The sequence below is a fragment of the Ursus americanus genome, chromosome 6 (genome assembly GCF_024610735.1).
Source record: "Ursus americanus isolate L20-20 chromosome 6, mUrsAme1.1.p, whole genome shotgun sequence".
NCBI classification, from domain to species: Eukaryota; Metazoa; Chordata; class Mammalia; order Carnivora; family Ursidae; genus Ursus; species Ursus americanus.
The window spans coordinates 74,183,461-74,207,588 of record NC_142132.1 but is presented as its reverse complement, the minus strand read 5'-3'; the positions used below and the strand labels follow the sequence as shown (position 1 = coordinate 74,207,588).

Here is a 24,128-nt window from a genome sequence, read left to right as displayed (position 1 = left end):
CAGTTCAGGTCATGATCTCAGGGTCATGAGTTCGAGCCCACCCTTGGGCTCACTGCTGGGGGGTGGGGAGTCTGCTTGAAGATTCTCTCCCTCTGCCCCCTCTCCCCATGCCTGTGCATGCTTGCTCTCTCTCTCTCTAAAATGGATAAATATATCTTTTTAAAAAATTAAAAACAACTTACTAGTCAAATAAATTAGAGAAACAAAATTCAACAGTTTTTTTTTACTTTAATGGCAAAATTTCCTGAGCGTTGATTCCTACTATGTATTATATGTATTCCTATTACGCATTGCCAATTTTCATATATTTCCCTGAGTTCCCAAAATGTTTTTGACACAGGAATCTTGTTTAATGGATTGTGTCTCAGGCCCAGTTCTCTGAGGATCGCCAGTTTGGCAAATGCTGCTTTAGAAAACCGCTAAATTTTAACTGAATTGTAGTTTTCCCTTTAAAGTGTTGCCCTTATCTGATAATATCTAACTCTCCCGGAATTCACTTATTGTTCTAGTGATTTTCTCTGATACAATTAAGCCATTTAGCCAACTGCTCTGGCCCATGATAAAAGGACCGCTTAAGCTTCCTTGAGGTTGAAATTATAACATACCTTGTGTTATAAACAAGTTAGGTGGTAATTATTTGAGTGATGTGGATAATTAAGACCAAAAGAGCCGCAAATGTACTTGAGGAGAGAATCTATGCTCTAGGATTTAAAATTATTTAATCTAATTTAAATGGATCCAGGAATACCGGGCTTTAGGTACATTAATGTGATTGATTACACAATTATAAACCCCGTTAGATGTAGACACTACCTGCTATATTTTCTTATAGTTCTTAAGTTACTGCTTTCCTCAAATGCTTCCCTTAGAAAAAACAATTGTCCTCACCTGCATCCCTTTAAAGAAATTGTTCCTTCAACTTGAGTAAACATGTTGATGACAGAAAAAGAAGCTAAATTACAAAAAAAAAAAAAAAAGTATTATTTTCCCAGAGGTTTAGAAGTGTGCACAAATTATTTGGTGATTCCTTTCATTTAATCTAATAGCAGATACAGAAATAATTGTAGCTAAGCTGACACATGCCTGTGCCAAGCAGACTCCCTAGGATTAGCTCAGAGAGGGAAATTCAACATGTAAAGATCCACAGCCTCCAACATGGAAATCACACGACCCGCGAACATACTCTCTGCCCAGCCCCAGAGCCTTCCAGTTATTGGAGGAGAAACGGTGAGGTATGGGGTCAGACCCCAGTCTGGATCTCAGCCCCTCTGCCGGGTATCATCCAACCTAAGCTTTCAAGGGAGCCAAATTCTCTTGACAAGTAAAGCCCACCTATGGAAGCACACTCAAGGAGTTCTGTGCCACAGTAGGGCAGCAGGGTGACTCAACTTCCCCTATATGCCACACAGTCCCTTCACTGATGGTGTCTAAAACATTCTTTATGGTTAGCATTTGTGTCCTGGCCCTATTAATATAATTGAGGACACTATTAAAAACACCTGTAAAAGTAAATGTTGCTTTGAATGATTTACCTGTTGAATATGTTTATTTAATGTGGTACCTGACTAAAAAATAAATCGAAATCATTAACAAGATATGCAAAATGCTTTAAGAAATTAAGAAATACATCTGAGCATAGGTCAGGTACCACCTTAGAAAGCTTAGGTAGTTGAAGTCTATATCAAGAGTTTCTGTCGAGGGGCGCCTGGGTGGCACAGCGGTTACGCGTCTGCCTTCGGCTCAGGGCGTGATCCCGGTGTTCTGGGATCGAGCCCCACATCAGGCTCCTCCGCTATGAGCCTGCTTCTTCCTCTCCCACTCCCCCTGCTTGTGTTCCCTCTCTCGCTGGCTGTCTCTATCTCTGTCGAATAAATAAATAAAATCTTAAAAAAAAAAAAAGTTTCTGCCGAATTACTAAAGTCCTTTCCAACTAGATTGTGTCCTTGCTAATCTGTTATATAACAGCACCACCCACAGTGCACCAATGGCTCAAGGAGAGAAGCAGAGTTTCCTTCTGTAAATCAGGACCAAAAAGTTAACTAAAAATTAAAAAAAAAAACCACTAAAGTATGTTCTATATTTTTTATGATTGCCCATTTTACCGCTAGTGACAGTTGTAACGGCCACATCTTGACTGGCCCGCCTCTGAGCACACGTCGAGCACACAAGCACACACGGAGGTGCATGTGAAAAACACTTCCTCTCAGAGCAGAGAACAGAGAACTGTTGCCTAGGAGTGTTTGTGCGGGAAACTTTGATCCTGCTCTAGGAATACGTGTCTATCTACCATACATACGTGCATATCACATCTGCAAACACATCAGTTCATGTTATCAGTAATTACTCCATAACAAGCTATTTACATTGCATGTCTCTGGATGCTCTGAGATAGGCAATTCGTTGTGAACTTACCTTGAACTATAAATAGCAAGAAACTTTAGGACCTGAAATTTGTCTCTTTTCAATTATTATTTTCATGCTTCTATGCACTCATCAACAAAATGGAATTACAATTTTTAAAAACGTATGTTCCTTTGCATGAAAAATTTATTACCTGAAATATATTGTTCCATAGGAATTTAAGTAGGCTTATATGAGAAATTAAGCTTCTGTTGGAAATATAAAACCTCATGTGCATTGAGATATACTTAACACAGACATCTTACACATGCAAACAGTCACCTTCAGCACTTTCACAACTTGAGGAGATTTTTAAAAATTATAGTCATAATGGCTGACAAGGGAAAATTATTTCAACTCTTCATTTTCAAAATATTATAAATCTATCCACAAAACTGTTTTTTGTCATCTTTACAGTTACATTATAAAATATAACATTGTAAAAATACTGTTTTTTTTAATATTTTAAAATATTGAGGCAGCAAATATTTATGGAATGCCTACTATGTCATAGCATTGTGACAGATTCTGTATATATCCTGGTGGATGAGAGAAATAGGTTATCTATCTGGACCCTACATTCTTCTAGGAGCAAAAGGAATTTTAAAAATAGGCATATATATATATAATATTTTTTCATAAAATATATACACACTCTATATATTTTCATAAAATATATATACACTATATTTTTTCATAAAAATATACACATACTATATTTTCATAAAATGCAAATTAAAATTATGTATTTCTTCTTTAAAAGTATTTGTTTTTCTGAAATATGTAACTTTTAACTGAGCCGTTTAAATAAAAATTTCATTCACTACTACCTCAATTTTAGACATTATTCAGTGCCAATTTCCATAGGTTTCTACTTCTAATGCTATTTCCATGGATTTAAAATATTATTAGGTCACTAAACTATATTTCTCCTTGCTTTCACTGAAGCGACTGTTAGCCAAATTGTATCTTAATTCCTGTTTTGTTACTCCAAAATTCCAAAAGCCATTTCTCCTGCAATCAAAGCAAACGCCTCACTTCAGAAACACATAAAAGAAAATTGATTTTCATCCTGAAAATGTCAAACTTCTGCCTATAATACTCAGCTACGGTTTTCTGAAACAGCAAAGTTCAAAAAGAGCCATCGACCTGGTGGCCCTTTGACACATGATGATGGATGCAACTTGTCTCCTGCTTTACTGCTTGGACGTTCTCCCCAAGAAGGAGACGATCAATGAAGAATAATACATTTAAACTGGGGAGAAGGTTTGCTTGTTTTAATGTATTAAAAGAGAAAATACTGGCATTTCACTTCTCCAGGGAGAGTCTTTATATACTCGGTGATTAACTCTTTTCTCTCTTTCTGGCTTAGACGAGTCAGATATACGTGTATCCGCTAAAGGATGGGGAGCGTCCATCTCGAAGTTAAACTCTGTGTGTAGCTAATGAACTTAGGGTGAGAGACAGATGTGACATGTCACTCTTCTTCAAAGGAGAAGAAAAGATATTATGTAAAGGATATTGTTTTAAGAAAAGTGTAACCACTACTCACCCTGGTGTCTTGTCCTTCTGTCAACCACGGGTCTGGCAACTTCAGCTGTTTCTAGTAAGGGAGGATATTTCCATTTTCCTACAGGATAAAGTTACTGATCAATGTCACATCAAAAACAGACTCTATTCAAGTGCAGAACACAAGAGCAACTCATTTTCTTGCAGATTATACTCATGTTTGCAATGAATTGATGCATATTCTGGAGTAAATCTTACAATCCTGCATGTAAATTTTGCAAGAAGCATATGCTTTCAGCTTAAAATAACTGTACAAATGCATGCCATCCTATATGCTCCATGTTATATTCTTTGCTCAAGAAACAGAAAATCACTTTCACCTGCAAATTTTTACACCATTTTACCAGAGTCCTAACAAGGAAACACAGTGTAAATCTTCTTCAATGACACTTTAAAAATAGGTGTTTTATAATATGGTAAATAGATTCAAGACAAATAAGGACAACTGTATAGGGAGAAGGCTACTTTTGTACCTACACCAAATTTAACTTCCAGAATGATACACCACATCATTATTACCTTTGATTCACAAATCGTGCATCTCTGCTTTTTCAAAGGAGAAAGGGATAATTTTAGGATACCGTAATGCAAAATCTTAAGACATTTTAGGTACTGCTCTTATTCCTATTGGGTTTTAATCTTCCTCACAGTTGAAGAGCATGTCTTAATTATTCATCACTCTTATAGTTCCACAGTTGATATTGCATTGAGTGTGTACATATTAGGAAACAGGCACAGAAATAGATGAAAATAGCTATAGTTTCTTTCAAATGCTTAAGCATGTTTTCTTGAAACGCCTTACAATATAAAGCCAACAGACACACTTAATTTATGGAAAAAAATACTTGATTCTCACAACCAAACTTTGTGAACTACTAAATAAGTGGAAATAAATACACAAAAAATTTAGTTAGTGCTTCTAAAATATTTACATTTAACAGTATCAAGTAAATAGCATCACAAGGAAAGTGAGAACTATAAAACTCTAGGACATACCATTGAAATTTGATAATAGTGTATTTTATGAATATATAAAAAAATTCTATACGAGTTAAAAATTAAAAAATGCACAAAAGTCCATTTTTATACCTCTTTAAGGATTAAGAAATATCTGACTTTAAGGACAAATCAATAGGAGAGTTTTTAAAATTAAAAACAGTAAAAACATAAAAATTAAAAGCATATTCATCTATTTTTCACAATAAAACGTAAGTTTAACATCCATATTTAAAATGTCTCATTGAATATAGATGGGGTTTGACAGGATCTTCGCCACCCACCACACCCACTCTGCCTTCTTGGTGGCATTCGGGACATTTTTGTACAACTCTAAGGCTCTACGGAACACATTTTCAAAAATCTTGACATGGATGGGTCCCGAATACACTTTAATAAGAGCTATAAAAAAGAATATTGCATGGACTGAATAAAATTGAGTTTTTCAGTTGATTTGATCAAAACGGCCATAATAAGAGGACAATTATTACAGTGAACTCCTGACTGTACTTAGACTCTGAGTATAGCTTCCTTGGAATACTTCCTTTGAACAAGAAATACCCAGATTTTCCCTAGGAGTTTCCTATGTTTCTGAATAGTTGCTGAACCCTCAATTAGTCCCATTTTAAACAAACCATTTTTTCTTTTTTTTTTTTTTCTTTAAAGATTTTATTTGAGAGAGAGAGAAAGAGAGCACAAACGGGGGGGCCAGAGGGAGAGGTAGAAGCAAGATTCCCCCCTGAGCAGAGAGCCTGACAGCGGATTTGATTCTTTGATTCGAGGAATCTGAGATCATGACCTGAGCCCCAAGGCAGATGCTTAACTGACTGAGCCACCCAGGCACCCCAAACCAACTGTTTATATTGTTCCTTAAGTCTGTTTGGTAACACAGTGGAGTTGCTCACTATGATTTCTGAGTAATGATTACACACATTATAAAATATAGCAGAAATTCTAGAAGATTTGTAGTATTTAATGCCTCCAGAATGAGGAAATAGAAGACGAATCAAACAGAAGTTTGTATAATTTCATTATATGTAAAATCTAACTATGTAAAAAACAACAACTTAATTTCATGTGAATGTGCATATAATCATTATATTTCTGAAGACCAAATAATTAATTAAAATTTTACTTTTTTTAAAAAAGATTTTATTTATTTATTTGACAGAGAGAGATACAGCCAGCGAGAGAGGGAACATAAGCAGGGGGAGCAGGAGAGGAAGAAGCAGGCTCCCAGCGGAGGAGCCTGATGTGGGGCTCGATCACAGAGCACTGGGATCATGCCCTGAGCTGAAGGCAGATGCTTAATGACTGCGCCACCCAGGTGCCCCTAAATTTTTACTTTTTTAACATATATATCACCAGTCCTACATTTGGGGAGTTATAAATCAGAGCTTAACAGTATGGTCCTGGCATAAAAACAAACACATAGATTAATACACATTAAAGAGCCCAGAAATAAACCCACACCTACATGGTCAATTAATCTATGACAAAGGAGGCAAAAATATACAATGGGAGAAGACAGTCTCTTCAACAGATAATATCGGGAAAACTGGACATAAACATCCAAAAGAATGAAACTGAGCCACTTTCTTACACCACACACACAAATAAACTCAAAATGGATTAAAGACCCAAATGTGAGACCTGAAACCATAAAACTCCTAGAAGAAAACATAGGCAGTAATTTCTTTGACATCAGCCACAGCAACATATTTCTAGATAGGTTGCCTCAGGCAAGGAAGACAGAAGCAAAAATAAACTATTGGGACTACATCAAAATAAAACGTCTCTGCACAGTGAAGGAAACAATTCACAAAATAAAGAGACAACCTACGGAATGGGAGAAGATATTGTAAATGACATAACTGATAAAGGGTTAGTATCCAAATATATAAGGAACTTCTACAACTTCATACCAAAAATAATCTGATTAAAAAACTGGCAGAAGGCCTAAATAGACTTTTTTTTTTCCCAAAGAAGACCTCCAGATGGCAAACAGAAACACCAAAAGATGCTCAACATCACTCATCGTCAGGGAAATGCAAATTAAAACCACAATGAAATATCACCTCTCACCTGTCAAAATGGCTAGAATCAAACACACAAGAAACAACAGGTGTTGGCGAGGATGCAGAGAAAAAGGAACCCTCTTGCAGTGTTGTTGGGAATGCAAAGTAGTGCGGCCACCCTGGAAAACAGTATGGAGTTTCGAAATTAAAAAAACAAAAAAACAAAAAGCAAACTACCTTAGGATCCAGTAATTCCACTAGTGAGTATTTACCCAAAGAACAAAAACACTATATGAACTCCTGCATTTATTGAGTGTTATTTACAGTAGCCAAGATATGGAAACAACCTGAGTCTCCATCAACAGATGAATGGAAAAAGAAGATGTGGATGTATATACAATGGAATATTATTCAGCTATGAAAAAAAATGAGATCTTGCTATTTGCAACAACATGGATGGACCTAGAGGATATTACGCTAAGTAAAGTGAATTGGTCAAAGAAAGACAAATAAGTATGATTTCACTTATGTGTGGAATCTAGAATGAAATCTAAAACATAAAACAAAAAGAAACCACAAAAAAGCAAAAATAGACCATAAATGCAGAGAATGGATGTTTGTGCGAGGAGAGGTGGGTGGGGGATGGGCAAATTGTGTGAAGGGGAATGGGAAGTAGAGTCCTCCAGTTATGGAAGAAATAAGTCACAGGATAAAAGGTACAGCACAGGGAATATTATCTATGATACTATAATAGCGTCGTTTGGGGACAGATGGTAGATACACTTGTGGTGAGTGCAGCATAACATACAGAGAAGTTAAATCACTATGTTGTACACCTGAAACTAATGTGACATGGTGAGTCAACTATACTTCAGTTAAAAAATATTAATAAAAATGAATCAGAAGTTATCCCTGGAGAGTACGATTTCAGCAAATAGCTTTGCATTTTCAAAAATTCAGAGGTAGGATAAAGGTAACAGGTTAGTACCAAGTCCTGAAGTATTTCATTTACTGTGACTCTTAAAACTTAAAAGTAAAACTATTTCTCTAGATTGATATGTCAACGGTACCATTCTAGAGTTCTGTATAGTACCAAGAGTAAACCCAAGATTTTCTACCTGCTTTGGACTGCCCCAATATAAGGTGGAATAAATAATATTAGCAGAGATTCTATTTATTTACAGAATACAACCCCACATAGCACTTTGGAAATGTGTTACCTGATGCACTCAAACAAAGTCTAGAATCAATGGCCAAGAAAACTGGTGTGTGTTTCATAAAGTCTTACTCATGATTGGCCTCCATGACATAGTAGCATAGCATTTGATCAGTACGATGTGTTGTTCAGCTCTTCAGCAGTGTCACCAAATACAAGTGTCTACAAGTGTAGACAGATTTACGGTGGGATCTAATGGAACAACCATTCACCTGCGGTAATACCTGAGTAATGAAGCGTTTGGGTATTTATTAAAGTCAAAGACTGCATGTTTCAAAAAAAGCAAAATTTAGCCCTGAAAATGTCATCTACAAAAGGACAATACTTTGAATTTTGAAACTAATATAAACATAAGAGAAGTATAAATGGATAAAAACATGAAATTATATGGTGTTTTGCTATGTAAGAATGGATGTATATATGTGTATGACTGACTGCCAATTACCAGAGGTAATTCTTTATTAAAAAAAAAAAAAACACAAAACACTCAGGTGTGAAGTGAAAATAGTAGAAAAGATTAATATAATTAACTGACTACTAAAAGTATTTAAGGGTAAGAAAAAAATAATAGGAATTCAATAATACTTAGACTTATTTTGCTATGTAAATACTGTTATCAACCATCAGTAGACAACGAAATTGTACAAAAGTCCAATCACGCAGTTGTTTAATTAGGCACTGAGGAAAAGCGGAGGTGATGATGTGATGTTTTATAATGTGATAGGAGGTGTTCAATTTATGTTTAGTGTGAATGTCTCTCAGAAGGTGGTGGTGAGGCCAGAGAACAGATGATGCCCACCTCCCAGGCTTTACTATGAGATTAAATAAAATAGAGCAGTGCATCCTAAGAAATCAGCTGGCATTTTCAGTCCATATCCCTCCATCATTTAGTTTTGGATTCTACTTGAATAACTGTCATCACTAAGAACTCAGCATGAGCAAGGCCAACCTCTGGACTCCCCTCTTCCTCCAGACCCCTCCTTCCTAGCTGCCCTGACCTCTGGGACCAGCAGTTCCTTGCTTTCAGTAGCCCTGGCTAAGACAACAATGCATTCTATGCCCTGAAACCACAAAGTTAAGATTTACTCTTTCTCTGTCTACCATTTGCCACCCAGCATTTTTCCATTCAAGATGGATCTCAAATTCCTACCAGCTCCTATGTTGTTGTCCTCTCCTTTTTTTTTATCACCACCCCAACAAGTTCATTCATCTTTGTAAATCTGCATATTTTAAGCCCTGGTGGGGTAAGGCAGAGGGATAGGTGGAGAGGCAAGAGTTTAAGTAAAAAAGCAGGATGTCAGCCCACTTTGCTATCGGGCCTTTGACCGAGTTCTTTGCCTACCTACCATCTAATTTACTAGTTTATGAAGTCGGTATGTTGGAGCTGATGAATTCTAAAATGTCTTGCAGATCTGCGATTCAAGACCATGTTCCCCCCGCCCCAAGACCATGCAATTTTAAATCAGAAGTAGACACTGGCTTTAACTCAAGAATTAATAGCAATCGACTGGTAATGGGTTTTGATGTGATTGAGGATTTGATTGCAGATCTGGGAGAGAATGTTGCATTCAGGACTTAAAATGGCTGAATACTGGTGATCTGTGTCACACAATTGTCACATCTATGGTAGATGTAACTGGAAAGGAAAAGAAAAAAAAAACATAAAGAACCTTTTTAGTGGCAGAAAGGACCTTCTTGAATCCAAATGATAAGAGCCATTTAAATTTGAGAACTATTTTGAATATTACACTTCAAACCTTTTAGAGATGATAACATAAAGTCTTCCCGGTCATCAGGGAACGGATTTTGTGATCACTTTTCCTTCTAAAAAATTGAGAGAGTCTCTCAAAAAAAAAAAAAGGTAAAAAAACCAAAAATATTGCTTTGTTTCCTTAAAAGCCCTTAGAAAACCGATTTTTAGAGACATAAGGATTATAAAATATATACTGCCAATATACATGCCAATATATTCAATGAAGGATAAGTTTATATTTCAGGAAAAAATACCAGTATAAAATGGAGAACTTTAATTGACTAAAATAATACTTTGTTATAAAAAGAAATAAGCCACTATAATTACTAATCAATGTCATTTCTTAAACCTAAGTACTCATCTAATCAAAATGTTGTGATTTTTTTTCCCTTTCAAAGTAAGAGTATAAAAGTGTTCAAATGAACATGGTTTTTGATTTAATAGTTTTAACTTAGTCAAAGAGAGGCATAATAACCCAGAAACAGCTGCTAGGTGAACAGGGCTTTGTTTGGGACCAAAGTGATTAATATACGACTTTGCAGAATGCTTAGAGACTATTTTGCATAACAAGATACTCAATGAATGGCCACTTCAGAGCATTTGGATATTATAAATCATTATAAGACCAGTTCGAAATCTAAAAGGCCTTCTAATACTCAGCATGCTACAATAACTCCATGAAATTATTTTTGGCATAGTTCAAGAGCATGCCTCTCGTCATTACTTTCTCCTGCTGAGAGAGCTCGCACAGAACACATGATTCTGTAAATTATGTTTTATAGAATATGTGCGCTATCATTAAAATGTAACAAAAAATTTGAAGGTGCCAAAAGGAGAGATGGAGCCTATGTGCATTAAAATAAAGGCAGGATTTAAATATATGTCCTATTAAAAGAACTTACTTCTTTTAGATTGTCTTTGCTTGAGAAAGCTTTCATTAGAAAACACATTGTTTTCTACAAGGTGGAAACAGTTTCACAAGTTCTAAAAGACTTTTAAATACACAGATCTACAAAAAAGATTTGTCTTATGCAAATGTAGGTGGCAGTCAGTCCGGGAAATCATATTTCAGAGACCCATAATCAATGCTCTCATTCAGAATCCAATTCATGCACAGAGCTACATTTGACAAATGCTGGGAAAATGTGTGAATTCTGTAGATAACTGACAGTGCTTCATAATGGGCAATACAAGGCACCATCAATCCCATGGCTATGTTTTTAGTGCTTTTCTTTACCACCAGTAACACACCAGATCGGTGTATCTAAACTGGCAAAGCCCCAGTAAGACGTGCGTGAACTATATGATGTTAGTGGGGAAGGTGACAAAATAGGAATGAGTTTGCTTCTGTGGTAAGGATCACATGCATGCGTAGGCATATGTAAAGGGATGTGCAAGAAGCAGACTGTGCAGATGGTCACCTTTCTTAAAGGGTTGTGGTACTTTGCATGCCAGCAACCTTCCTAGATCGAGTCTCCCAGAAAATTGTAATTGAGTTAATTAAAAAGGAGGCTGTTAATTAGACTGAGGCTGAGGTGGTTCTATTTCAAGGCAGTCCATGGAGTGAACCCCCAATCTGAGCCTGTGAAGTCCTCGGTTACACAATCAAAATGCTAAGGGCCAGCAATCACAAAGAGCCAACCATGGTGCAACCCATAGCCAATCGATAGTCCCCTTCCTTTGTGCGTGACTTTCTGCAGAAAACCCTCTGTTTAAGCTCCCTTCGGTGGAGCCTCCAAACCACTTCAGTCTGGTGCTGCCCTACGTGAATCAATAAATGCTCAAACTCAATCTGTTTAATATGCCTCAGTTTATCTTTTAAACGAAAGTCCTAGGACTTTTTGTAATTACAAATGCATTTGAAGGTTTTCATGAGCTGGATCTGCTTAAAAGTGACAATTCCGTCAAGCTGTTCATTGCTTTGATCCATTATATAACTTTTTTATATGCTGACTATAAATATTGGTTATTTATTATTATTATTTTTTTTTGTAAATTGCTTTTCTCCGTTTGTGGTATTCTTTGAAGGGAGGCAGAATACGCCACCTGAAACTATGCCACTTTGGCATAGGATTATTTTGAGCTAAAGGCACTTACAAAAACTGCAAATATAAGAAAAACGCTCTGTCCTTTTCTTAAAAGCAGGGAGTGAAAGGTCCACGTGACAGGTATCCTCCCTGTACCAGAAGGAAAGCAACATTCTTACCATTGCCAAAAGGGAGAAGTGGGGGCAGAGAGACTTCCGCACCAGCCGACCTTGTTAAAACAATTGCGTTTGCCTTCAGTCTCTTCTCCTCAGTTACTTTTCTAAACTTGCCTCTTTGCTCAACCCACTCCTGTAGCACGTAGGTTTCACCATTTCTCTGCGCCTTTACTTCTTACGAGGGCTACCATGTTCTATAACACATATAAATGTGTATGATTTTCTCCTGGTAAACTGTTTTGTCATTCTGATTCTCAGGCCCAGCTAAAAAACCCTAAAAGGGTAAATGCAAAAATCTGCCTTCCCTGCACCTTCATCTTGTAGCATTGGACACAGACATTAAATAATTATACACTAAAAATCTCTCATTTTCCCTTTGCATTTATTTTTCTTCCTTTAAATTGAAAACTTATTTTTAGCACAGAAATTTGACACCTAATTTCTATTTATTTTTATATTACAAAATGTGCACCGAAATTTTTAATCCATGTGGAATTGATTTTGATATAACAGGAGTGTTAATGGGTCCTGAAATGAATTATTACATTCAAAACTTTCCTATTTCACACTTTGTACTACATTTTGTCAACCCATCCTGGAAACCAAAACATCCCTGTTAAAGACAAATATTTTCATCTTTGTTACATAAACAGAATTGTATTCTCAAATCCTTGCTAATGGAATGTTATTGTATAATTATTATTGAGTACCAAGGCAGGTAATCTATTTTAAAATTGATACTTGATTATTTTATTTTTTTTTAAAGATTTTATTTATTTACTTTAAGAGAGAGCAAACTAAGAGAGAGAGAGAGAATGAGCAGGGGGAGGGGCAGAGAGAGAGGGGCAAGCAGACTCCTTGATGAGCAAGGAACCTGATGCAGGGCTCGATCCCAGGACCCTGAGATCATGACCTGAGCCGAAGGCAGACACTTAACTGAGCCACCCTGGCACCCCTGGTTATTTTTATTTTTAGAAGTTGCATTTTAGTTTAGAATTTATAAGAGAAACATGCTACCCATTTGCAATTAAGTACTTCTAGTCAAAATCCTTCAAATATCTCCACCTGAGCTAAGATATGTGGGAGACAGGAAGAATAGCGAACATACATCCCCGTTCTTAGAGAGCGTCCATCTAGGAGAGCACCAGCTCTGGTCCCCACAGAGCTATAACCTAGGGCAGACTGTGATAAGTACCCAGAATACTGTGCACCCCTGAAGACTGGAAGACAGGCACGAGGTCGGGAAGAAGTTAGGAGACGGCTTCAGAGAGCACCGGGAGTTTGGACAGGACGTGAGCAGATGATGAGATTGACCAGAGAAGGGCAAAGTGAAGAAAGAAGAAGTCAGCATCAATAAATACCAAAGCCGGAAAAAGAAACATCTGTTTGTTTTCAAACAGTTTGCTTTGGCTCCAGTAGTATAGGCTGGTGGGGGTGGGGGGGCAGGTCCTCAAGTACCACCTGCAACACACTGACCACCCGGGCTCTGTACCTTCAAGATGGGAGACTTTCAGGCGATCATTTCTAGTAAGAGATGCATCCGTTTGTAGCTCAGGAAAATTAAGCTACTGGCACAAAGATCCCTTGTAACGGGAGAATGGTTAAGAGGCAGGTGCATTCATGCACCCATTTATTCACCTGTTCCTGCGTCCAGCAGTGACTCAGGATGGGCCTGCTGTGAGCCAGGCGTCGGCCGAGCCCCACACCCACAGAGAACATACAGGGTACAACTCGGTAAGATTAACCCATCATGAGTCGTGTGTGAAGCTGTCTTTCTAACATGACAAAACACACACACAGAAAGCACAAGATAATAGATCGTGAGATCTGGTGCACATTTATAAAACGGTCTTCACGGCAACAACATCATGGAAGTTAATCAAATGCCACACTGCAAAAAATACATCTCACCTTTCAGTCCCAAGATTAACTTCCCAATAATACAGGGAAAAAACAAAATCCCTGTAGGTATGCAAGAGTAATTCCATCACGAGCAAATGGGCAAATGACACAAGTTTTTCTCACCCTATCTTACAGGATTGATAAAATGCCCCAGTCTCCCCTTTGCAGGTACATTTTTAAAAACTCTTCAATTGTCTTCAGTAAACACTCATATGGTAATTATTCTATAACAGGTTTATGTTAGTCCATGGAAAATTTTTTGTTGTTGGCTGCTAATGGCAGATTATTGTGTAACTATTCTTGAGTACCTATATTCTAGTGCAGGGTAGGGAAACACACTCAAAAATAAAATAAAGAAAAAAAATAAACCTTGAAGGAAACTGGCTTTTAAGAGATTATGCCAGGACCTGAAATTGAGACTCAGATTAGGAACTGGGATATATTTCAGATTGTGTGGCAAGGCTGAGTGCTCTGATGAGGTGACGGTTAAACTGAAGCCTAAAATAGGTGAAGACAAGTGCCTGGGTGGCTCAGTCAGTTAAGTGTCCGCCTGTTGATATTGGCTCAGGTCATGATCTCAGGGTCGTGGGATCGAGTCGCACATCTGGCTCTTCACAGAATGGGCTTGAGATTCTCTCCCTCTCCCGCTGCTCCTACCTGGCTCGTGTGCATGCTCTCTAACATAAATAAATCTTTAAAAAAGTAAAATAAAATATGTGAAGATGACAGAAGTTTGGGAGAAAGACCATTTCAAATAGCAAGAATAAGACAAGTTAAAGCTGTGCTGGGAAGAAAAATAGTCTGAAATTCTATGACTTAAGATTCAATGAGTTTGGGTAAGCACACGTTTTTATTGTTTTTAACTCCAAAAGTTTTAAAATCATTTAAAAAGGATGGTTTCAAAGAAAGTTTTACATCATAGGTTCTTTTTGTAGATAGTCCCTGAATAGACAAACCTGATAAGACAAGTAATGAAACAAAAAACAGCAATAGATATAACACAAAAAGACATTTTTCTATTCTAATTACTTAGTTCCTAAGTGGTATTTTATAGTATTTTTTATATTATTTATATTTATTTTTGTAGTATATTATTTTATAGATAAATTTTAAGATATCTATTTTATAGATATATTTTAAGATATGAACATTTAACAATATTGGGTTAACCAAGATCTTTAGCTTTGATCATTAAATGTGTTTTCCAAAGTAATTGACTGAGTTCCATTCAAACTGTTTCTTTGCACTGTTATAAAAACACACTAATTGATTCTTTTTTAATTTATGGTGATACCACATTAGGTCTGTTTCTGCAACAGGACAAAAGGGGCACCTTGAACTGTGCCTCTGTGTGCATCCAAGAACTTGATCATTGCCCTGTCATAGGTTAGTTTTTAAGGACTTTTTAAAAAATTTATTGACAATAATTATCTGAGAGTACTAATATTTAAAAAAAAATTAGAAACATTTAAGGTAGAAGGCTAAAATTTGAGGAGTCTACATGAGTCCAAATGCTTTTTGTATACAAATGCATATGGGGCATTCTAATCCTTTCTGTAATCTATTTCCCATTGACCTATTTAAGGAGAGAGTTGCATGACATTTAGCTTAAAAATGGGTTAAAAATTTTTGAAGGTGAATATTACTCTGAAGTCTTTTTTCTTATGAAAGAAAAAATGCTTATTAAATAGGTATCTAAGTAGTAGTCTATCATTGACAAATGACAATTTTGAATACAGTGTCATTAAATGCATATACTTTGTCTGCCGTCCTGCACTGGACTTTGATCTACTATGATCTTGCCTTCATTGGCAGCACTGTCCTCCCCCTCAGAGTTCTTCTGTGATTGAGGGGAAGGTCCAGAGTCTGGACATGATGGAGTGGCTCGTAGGGGCACATAACAAAATCTGGCAAAATACAGAACAGCTTTGGCATTATGAGCTTCCAATGATATTCTAGCATAGAGATACTACTTGCATATGTAGACCCCAAGGAAGTATATTGGAAAGTTAGTGACCCTGCCATGTGAGAGATTTTATTTCTATATATTTAAAAACAGAACAAAACACAATGAATCCAGTAATCAGTACAAAAAATTCAGCCAGACTTCAGGTGCAAAACTACCTTTACGCCCTATGTCTCCTTATCATTAAGACACAAGCCTTCTCTGATCACCTAAATACACACACAGACACACTTATGTTGTACATGCATACAACATAACATGGTGGTCAATAACACACATTCTGGAATAAATATCGGCCGTGTCCACAAATGTTGTAAACTCAGACAAGTTATTTAACTTGTTTTCACTTCCCTTACCCATGAGCAGATCTGTAAAGCACATCCTACCTCATGGTCTTGGTGAAATAAATGAATTGGCATGTAAGTCACCTAGAATAGTATCTGATAAATAGTAATCTCTAAGTCCCATTACTACTACTATTTTAATACATAGATGGTCTGTGGAAAGAAGACAGGAGAAAAACTGGGGTTTTCCTGGGAGGAATGAAAAGATTAAGGTTTTGTGGAAATGAACCGTGTCCAGCAAGTTGGGAAATCATTCAGCAAGACTGTGACCCAGCAGACAAGCACGCGAGAAAGTGACTAAGGATCATCTGACTGTGGGGAGCACTGTGGGGAGTCCCCCGGCCAGGAACCCCCCCCACCACACACAGGTGTCTCGGGGGTGGCTGTGGCCTCTCCACCCCCAGCTGTCCACCTGAGAAGGGAAGCAGTGGACCTGACAGGCCTCCAGGAGGAAGGGGGAGGGAGGAAAAGTGGCAGGAGGCAGCCCTGCAGGACCACACAGTGGCTCAGGGGGGAAGCACCACCCCAGGAACCCAGAGGGAGCACAGGAGGGCCGAGAACCCCACAGGACCCTTGGTACAGGACAACACCTTGCTGCAGTCCTGTGACCAATGCCGAGGCTCTAGGATCATGGTGCCCCAGCTTGCCTGATTCCCAGTCCAGCAGACACTGTGGGGACAGCACCACAGCCTGAGGTCAGGGTGCCAGGCCCTCCCTGGCCAGGGGCTCAGAACCCAGACTCTCGGCTGCCTACCTTGGGAGGAGCCTCCAGAGCCAGGCTGGGGTCATTTTCCCAAATGCATATCCCCCTGGGCCTTCATCAGATTTGTAAACCGAAGCTGAGAAAGGTAGTATTGGAAGGGTTGGAGACCAGCGTAACTACAGGTCAGATCCAGAGTTGACCGCAGAAAAGAAGGCAGCTGGGGCAGGCGGATGGGCAGTGCTGGGCTCTGCCTTTTCCTGGCTGATACTCTGGGCCTGTCACTTCCCCTCAGCCTCCTTGGTTGACTCTGCTGAAACTGAAGTCTCGTGGGGGAGAGGGGGCAGGATCTAGGGTCTGCAGGCAGGACATCCTCTCCATCACCCCATGCAGGGCCTGCCAGGCACAGCCTCGCCCAGCGCTTGAGCGGGTTCAGGAAGCGGCCCCTGTCAGGCTGCACCAGCAGGTGGGGTGGCCATCTGTCATGCTATCTTCCTCAAAGTACCACATCCATATTCTCATCGGATTTCCAAATGCATTATGAGATATAGACTATGTATTTGTATCATTATTGTACTTGTATTATCATTGTTTCTAGTAAAGTCACTTACTAATGTCAAAATCTTTTAAGTTATAGAATTAGTATTAGAACCCTATTCTTCCCATTCTGAATATAGGTACCTTCTGCATCACATCATCTGTTATTTTGAATGTCCCTTTTCAGAAGTATTGTCAAATATTTGAAGGAACAGTAACAGCATGATAACTAAGATTACACAGCGATAAAAAATTACATTAGATATTTCCAAATCATGATATGCATTGTAAGTTATCATTGATGAAATCAGAAATCCGAGACAAATTACAAAATAGCCCTGAAACATGGATACAATGTGGCTTTTAAAGATTTTATTTATTTGTTTGTTTGTTTATTTATTTGAGACAGAGGAAGAGAGAGGGAGCATGAGCAGGATGGGCCAAGGGAGAGGGAGAGAGAATCTCAGACAGACTCTGAGCTGACCGTGGAGCCTAACACAAGGGTTCAGTCTCAAGACCCTGAGATCATGTCCTGAGCTGACACCAAGAGTCGGATGCTTAACTGACTGAGCCACTCAGGTCCCCCAACAATGTGGCTTTTAAAACAAAGTACAAGAAACACCTTATAATATAACTAAAGGAAGTGAACTCAAAAACTAAAACAAAAACCAAATCTTTACATAACAACAATAGCAAAACCTATTGCATTTTTCTCTTCTAATTGGAAAAAAACTGTGATCTGTAGTATCAAATACATGGCTGGGATATCAGGTTTCTAATGAAGTTTGTTATTATCATGTCCGGGAGGACCTCACTCTCTGTTTGCCCTGGACTGTCCTATTTTACCCCTAGTTTTCTTGCATCACTTTTTTCTGGCCTTTGTTCCAGAGTTCTCATTTTTAACAAAATGTCACTCTTATTAGTTAGACAAAAACAAGTCGGGGTTATTTTGGTAGATCCTCATTTTTGGTTATAGAAGCTAAAAGGAACATCTCTCTTTTCCTGATCCTTTCTTTCCAGAACAAGGTAGTTTCAACCAATATTGCACCCACAGCTCCTATGCCCTCCTGTGCTAGAAGGAAAGTCGTCAGAGCTGTTGCCCGAGGCCCCCACACGGTCCACCAGCCAGCTGAAGCACAGGTGGTGGCTGGCAGGGTTAGCGGGAGGAGGAGAGAATGAGATAGTTTGGGTAGAAATGAGGTGCCCGTAGGAAATGTAAGTGCAGCGTTCCTGCTGAGGAGCTCAGAGAGAGCAGTCATGTACTGTTTGGTATAAATCCACAATGCATGTTCATCTGTTGCTTCAGTATTTTAGTGCTGATTTCATTTTCAGCCATAAACCCTGTCTGAAGCAATGAACAGCCCATGCCCCCCAAATGCAGATATAACGATAAGGTAAATACTGAATTTCCATTTCTCAAGAACCTCGATGTTACTTGCACACAATGCTTGTTGGCTTTTCCCATGTTTATCACTGGCCACGTGGAAAGCAGAATAAACAGACAGAATTGTCAGAGAAGCAATAGCATGAATTAAGGAGACAAATGGCTACATTAACAATATTGTGCCCCGAGAAAAAGATTTGACACCTGTAGCTGCATGCGGTGTATTTACATATCATGCAGGAAGCACACCCTTGTCTTCAGATCACATGACTCTTCATTACAGTGCAATCAGATCTTCTTGATGCCGAGAATGCATCACAGGCACACCAACAGTTAAGCCATGATACTGGTTCCACTAATAGATAAGAGTTTCTAAATTGTCAAATGATGTCTCTTTTATCAGATGTGTCAAATAGAAAATGAGTCAAATTAATTTTAATGGTGGATTATTTTCATACAATTCATAAATCAAAGTGAATGTTTCAGAAGTTTCTTCAATTGAATTTGAAAAAAGGTACCATTATTAATTCAAATACAAAGTCAAATAATTCAATATATAAGAAAATAATTTGCTATCGTGATAGCATGAATTAAATTTTTAAAGTAATAAATTGAGAATCAACAAATTAGAAATGCACTTGGAATAGAAGGTGTCTAAACCTAAAATATTTGTATATATACACAGAGATATTGAATTACAATTTTTTTTTAACTACAAATATTTGAGGCAAATGACTAGACAGTATGGATGTTGTCTTTTTGTAACTCTTAATTAATCAGATGTTACAAATGTTTAAGCCTTTGCTACATTACTTTGTAAAAATAACACAGGTTTCCTGAAACAATATTGTGTCTTTCTATAAATTAGTCCTCTAAAATGTGGTTGCGTTTGTTCAAAAAAATAATCTTTGGAATCTTTATCAAAATCTTTTAGCGAGTATAACTACACATAAATCAACTTTTACAGCTTCTTATGAATTATAGTTATTGAGAATAAAGATTGCAAAGAAGAAAAGACCTATGAATAAGGCCCTAGAAAAGTATGTTTTGATGGAACAAGTTAAAAGAATGAATAGTAAAAGAGTAGGATTTTATTTTGAATTCTATGAATGCTCTTTAGCGTACCTTACAGAAAGAATTTTTTTGATGAACTTCATAAGGTTTCTGGTTTGGTTTTGTTTTTCCCAGCTTCTAAGTTTGGCAAAACATTCATAAGACTCATAAAGAGAGGTAACATACATTGACTTTTGTTACATAAAACTATTTTCATAAAGAAGTCTTCTCCATGGAGGAAAAAGATAGTGCCTGGAAAATAATTTGGATTGCAATACAGACACATTTAAATACTAAAAAAAAATAGTGTTGGGATTATCCTCCAGTTAGTGGAGTTTGGGCAGGGCTTACTTTAGAATGTGTTAGGAAAGGATTTTCTCAACTACAAATTAATAGCCCACAGAGAAATTCATCAAAAACATCAACACTTACATATTTGCTAGTCATGGAATACTACTGAAAACTGAAGGCTATTTTGGCAAATAAATTAAAAATTGAGACTATGTTGAAGAAATATGTTATTTATAAAAGAACCATAAACATGACTTTAGAAAGAGATAGAACTAAGAGATAGATTCAAGTACTTTTAAAATGCACCAAGAATCATTCTTCGGTTATGTTTTTATATTTAAATAAATAACATAAAGAGAAGGTTTTGTTTTTGCTTTATGGATGTGGATACATGCTCATTTTTTAGAGTTTTATCGTTCAAAAATTCTAGGTTTATTTCAGAAATACAGTACGATGATAAAATTAATTTGGTAAATACAGATAAGTGATCATTTGTTTTCCGTGTTGCACTCTCGGCAGTGACCTGTTTTGGACAACTTCTATTATGGAATTATATTAACTCAGTTCCTCAGCCAGAGTGGGAGCTGATGGTGTACCTTCAGAAATACTGTCTCCATGGAACTTTCCATTTTGAAAGAAAGTAAAGCCTCAGAAGAGTCATTCCAGGTATACCCATATGTTTTCCACCAAGAATTATCAACTTTTAATAGTTTGTCATTTTTCTTTTCTGTATATGCTTATACACATATATTCTTTTTTTCCTGAAAAATTTACAATTACGATGCTGCCATCATAGCACGTCGGTGCTGGTCATGAAGATTCCTCTGTGCCTCAGAACTGAGTTGTGATGTTTAAATTAATCAAGCCTACTTTTTGGTATAGAGTCATTAAAATAATGTCAGCATGAAAGTTATAATTAATAAATCATCATCACTTGTGACATTAATAGATGAATACATTATATTTTTCCTCTATTTGATTAATAATTATTGAGAACCTATTATGCCACTTTCTGTTTTTTTAACAAGAACATGATAGTCAAAGTCCATACAAACGGAAGACTTATAACCTAGTGAGGTGTGACAAAGAGGAGATAAATTAATAAGCAGACATGAAGTCTTGAAGAGCTCTGAAGAAACTGAGATGAGGGCAAGTTAACAGGCAACCACTGGGAGCTGTCCCAGACAGAGTGTATAAGGTAGGCGTTCCTGGGAGCTGCATTTCACACAAAATCCAAAGAAATAGAAGCGTCGGCCATGTGAACATCTGTAGGTAGAAAGCTACAGTCATAGGAAACATCAAGAGCAAAGGCTTCACGGAAATATAAGTTCTGATTGATTGAGGAAGGGTGAGAGGATAATGTAGTTCGAGGGCAGAGAATGGAGAACCACACCAGTGATGACGGCAGCGCAGTTGCTGGGCTGGATGGGATGGCGCAAGGCCTTTTTACAACACTGTGCAGCCTCGGGGCCAAAGCCAGCCCACTGACTGCTGGGTCCAGCCTATGAGTCAGCAATTTTTTCTGTTTTACATTTTACTTTATTTTTTTAAATTTTATTTATTTATTTGACACAGAGAGAGAGAGAGAGGGAGCACAGAGGGAGAGGGAGAAGCAGACTCCTCGCTGAGCAGGGAGCCCAATGTGGGACTCGATCCCAGGACCCTGAGATCATGACGTGAGCTGAAGTCAGATACTTAACCAACCTGAACCATGCAGGTGCCCCGTTTTACATGTTTAAATGTTTGTTAATAAAACATCAAAAACAAAGAAAAAGAACAGGTAGCAGAGAGTGTGTGTGGACCACAAAGTCTAATAACCGTCTGCCCATTTCCAGAGAAAAACAGGCAGTTTCAGTTTCAAGGAATTTTTGAGATTTTTAGAATGAGCATTTGAGGGTGGAGGAGTCACATGACATGACTTACGTTTTATTTTACTCTGAGGGGCGCGGTGAACATATTCTGCAGGTGGCAAGAGCAGAAGCGGAGTCTACCATCGGGGCAAGAGGTGGTGATGGTCAGGTGTAGGGGGGCAGCCTTGGAGCAGCCGGACAAGGACTGGATTAGGGATGTAACGTGAAGGTGAAGCCAGCAGGGTTCGCTGACAGATTGGTATGAGGTAGAGAAAACAGTCAAGGGTAAGTCCTATAATTGTAAACTGAATTACCATGTGGTGGTTTATCTGAGAAGGGAAATGCATACCATGTACTTTTTGATAGTGTTCGGGTCACAGATGATTTTTTTTTTCCTCTCGAGAACTCAAAAGAAAAAAAGACAGTTTCTATGGAAAATGAATGCAGCAAACATTAACAGTTACAGAAGTGATCATCTTTCTTAATTACGATTCTTTAGTGTATTTCCATTTTGATCATTAGCTTCTTTCTCTGACACCGAATTTCAAAATAAAAGCTTAAGAGTGGTGAATGTATTTTGGTAAAGAAATGGAAAAATCATACTCACTTTAAATATACTGCATCATGCAGAAGACCCTTACTGCATCGCTACTGGAGTTAAAGAACTATTTTCGTTAATGTGCTTAAGTAGCCCATAAACATTTTCTCGGTTTACACAGCTAATCTCAAATAATCATTTCCCCCATTATTTTAGTCACCATAAGACTGCTTCCAAAGCTTTATGGTATCTGTTTTTAACAAACTCAAAGTCCTTTAATGCTGATATTTCCACTTTCTTAAAAAACTCAATAGCATTTGCTATATACACTCTTATATTTAAAAAAAAATCCTACGTTCTCATTATTCCAATATCTCTACTATCCCTGTATTATTGCACCATAATGCACTCAACCATTTGTTTCCTGAAGGACTTTCAACTTGGCCAATGCCGGAGAAAGAATGACATGGGATTTATGAAGAACATTTCCTCATTATCAACAATTCTAAAGAGAAGAAAAAAAAATCTCAAGAGAAAAATGATTATTCATATTAAAGAAACCTCTCCTATCATTGCTTCAATAGGCTTTCCCCTGTCAAGAGATTATGAGGATGTGGGTCTTGATCTGATGCTGCTAATAGAACCACTGGAGGGACAACTGTTGGTCCCAACATCAGTGGCCACGCTGATGATAGCAGTGGGCAGTTCGATGAGGAGGGCCATAATTCCATGAGCCATTCATGTGTTTCCTGGTTACAGCTTAAATTTAAACACGCCTTGTACTATTCACAACATGTTATAGTTTATCAATAGTTCATTTGTCCTCAAAGGACTATTGCTCCAAATGACTTGAATATCCCGGACATCTCTCCTGTTGCATACGAGTGCCTGCATGATGCACGTGGAAGGCAACAGGAGCATACCAATCCTGTCTGCTTCACAAGAGACTACAGACTTTGACCAAATTAGCTGGTTAGCTGTAAAAGAAAGAACCTTACCCATTGCTTTGCAAATTTACCCGTAATTTGCCTACATTGAGCAAAATGGATCTTTGTTTTTTATCTTAAAACATGACAATAGGAATTTTCATTTATTTTTGAACTCCAGCAGTTTAAAGTTGGAAATCTTATTATTTAAAATCATACACATAAATATTTTTTAATGTGCTGCTTAGCAATTTGTTAAAAAAAACCCTCTGTCTTCTTTCTTGCATCGTTTACTATTCAAATACCACAAACTATCACTGTTTTTTGCTGCAAAGAGATCATGAAATAGCTTCCTGTGTTTGTGACTAAAGAGAAGCAAATCAGTACAACTATTTTTTTTTTTTAGAGTGAAACTTTTTTTTTTTTTTAAAGATTTTATTTATTTATTCGACAGAGATAGAGACAGCCAGCGACAGAGGGAA

At 37.5% G+C, this 24,128-nt stretch overlaps 1 protein-coding gene across 1 annotated transcript in view; it reads right to left on the bottom strand.

Annotated features, from left to right (window-relative positions):
* Positions 1-24,128, bottom strand: part of PCDH15 (protocadherin related 15) — a 1,630,853-nt gene that overhangs the window by 1,185,435 nt on the left and 421,290 nt on the right. The window contains exon 2 of the mRNA XM_087863140.1: positions 3,953-4,030. The gene's annotated coding sequence lies outside the window, so the exon portion shown is untranslated. The remainder of the gene's footprint in view (positions 1-3,952; positions 4,031-24,128) is intronic.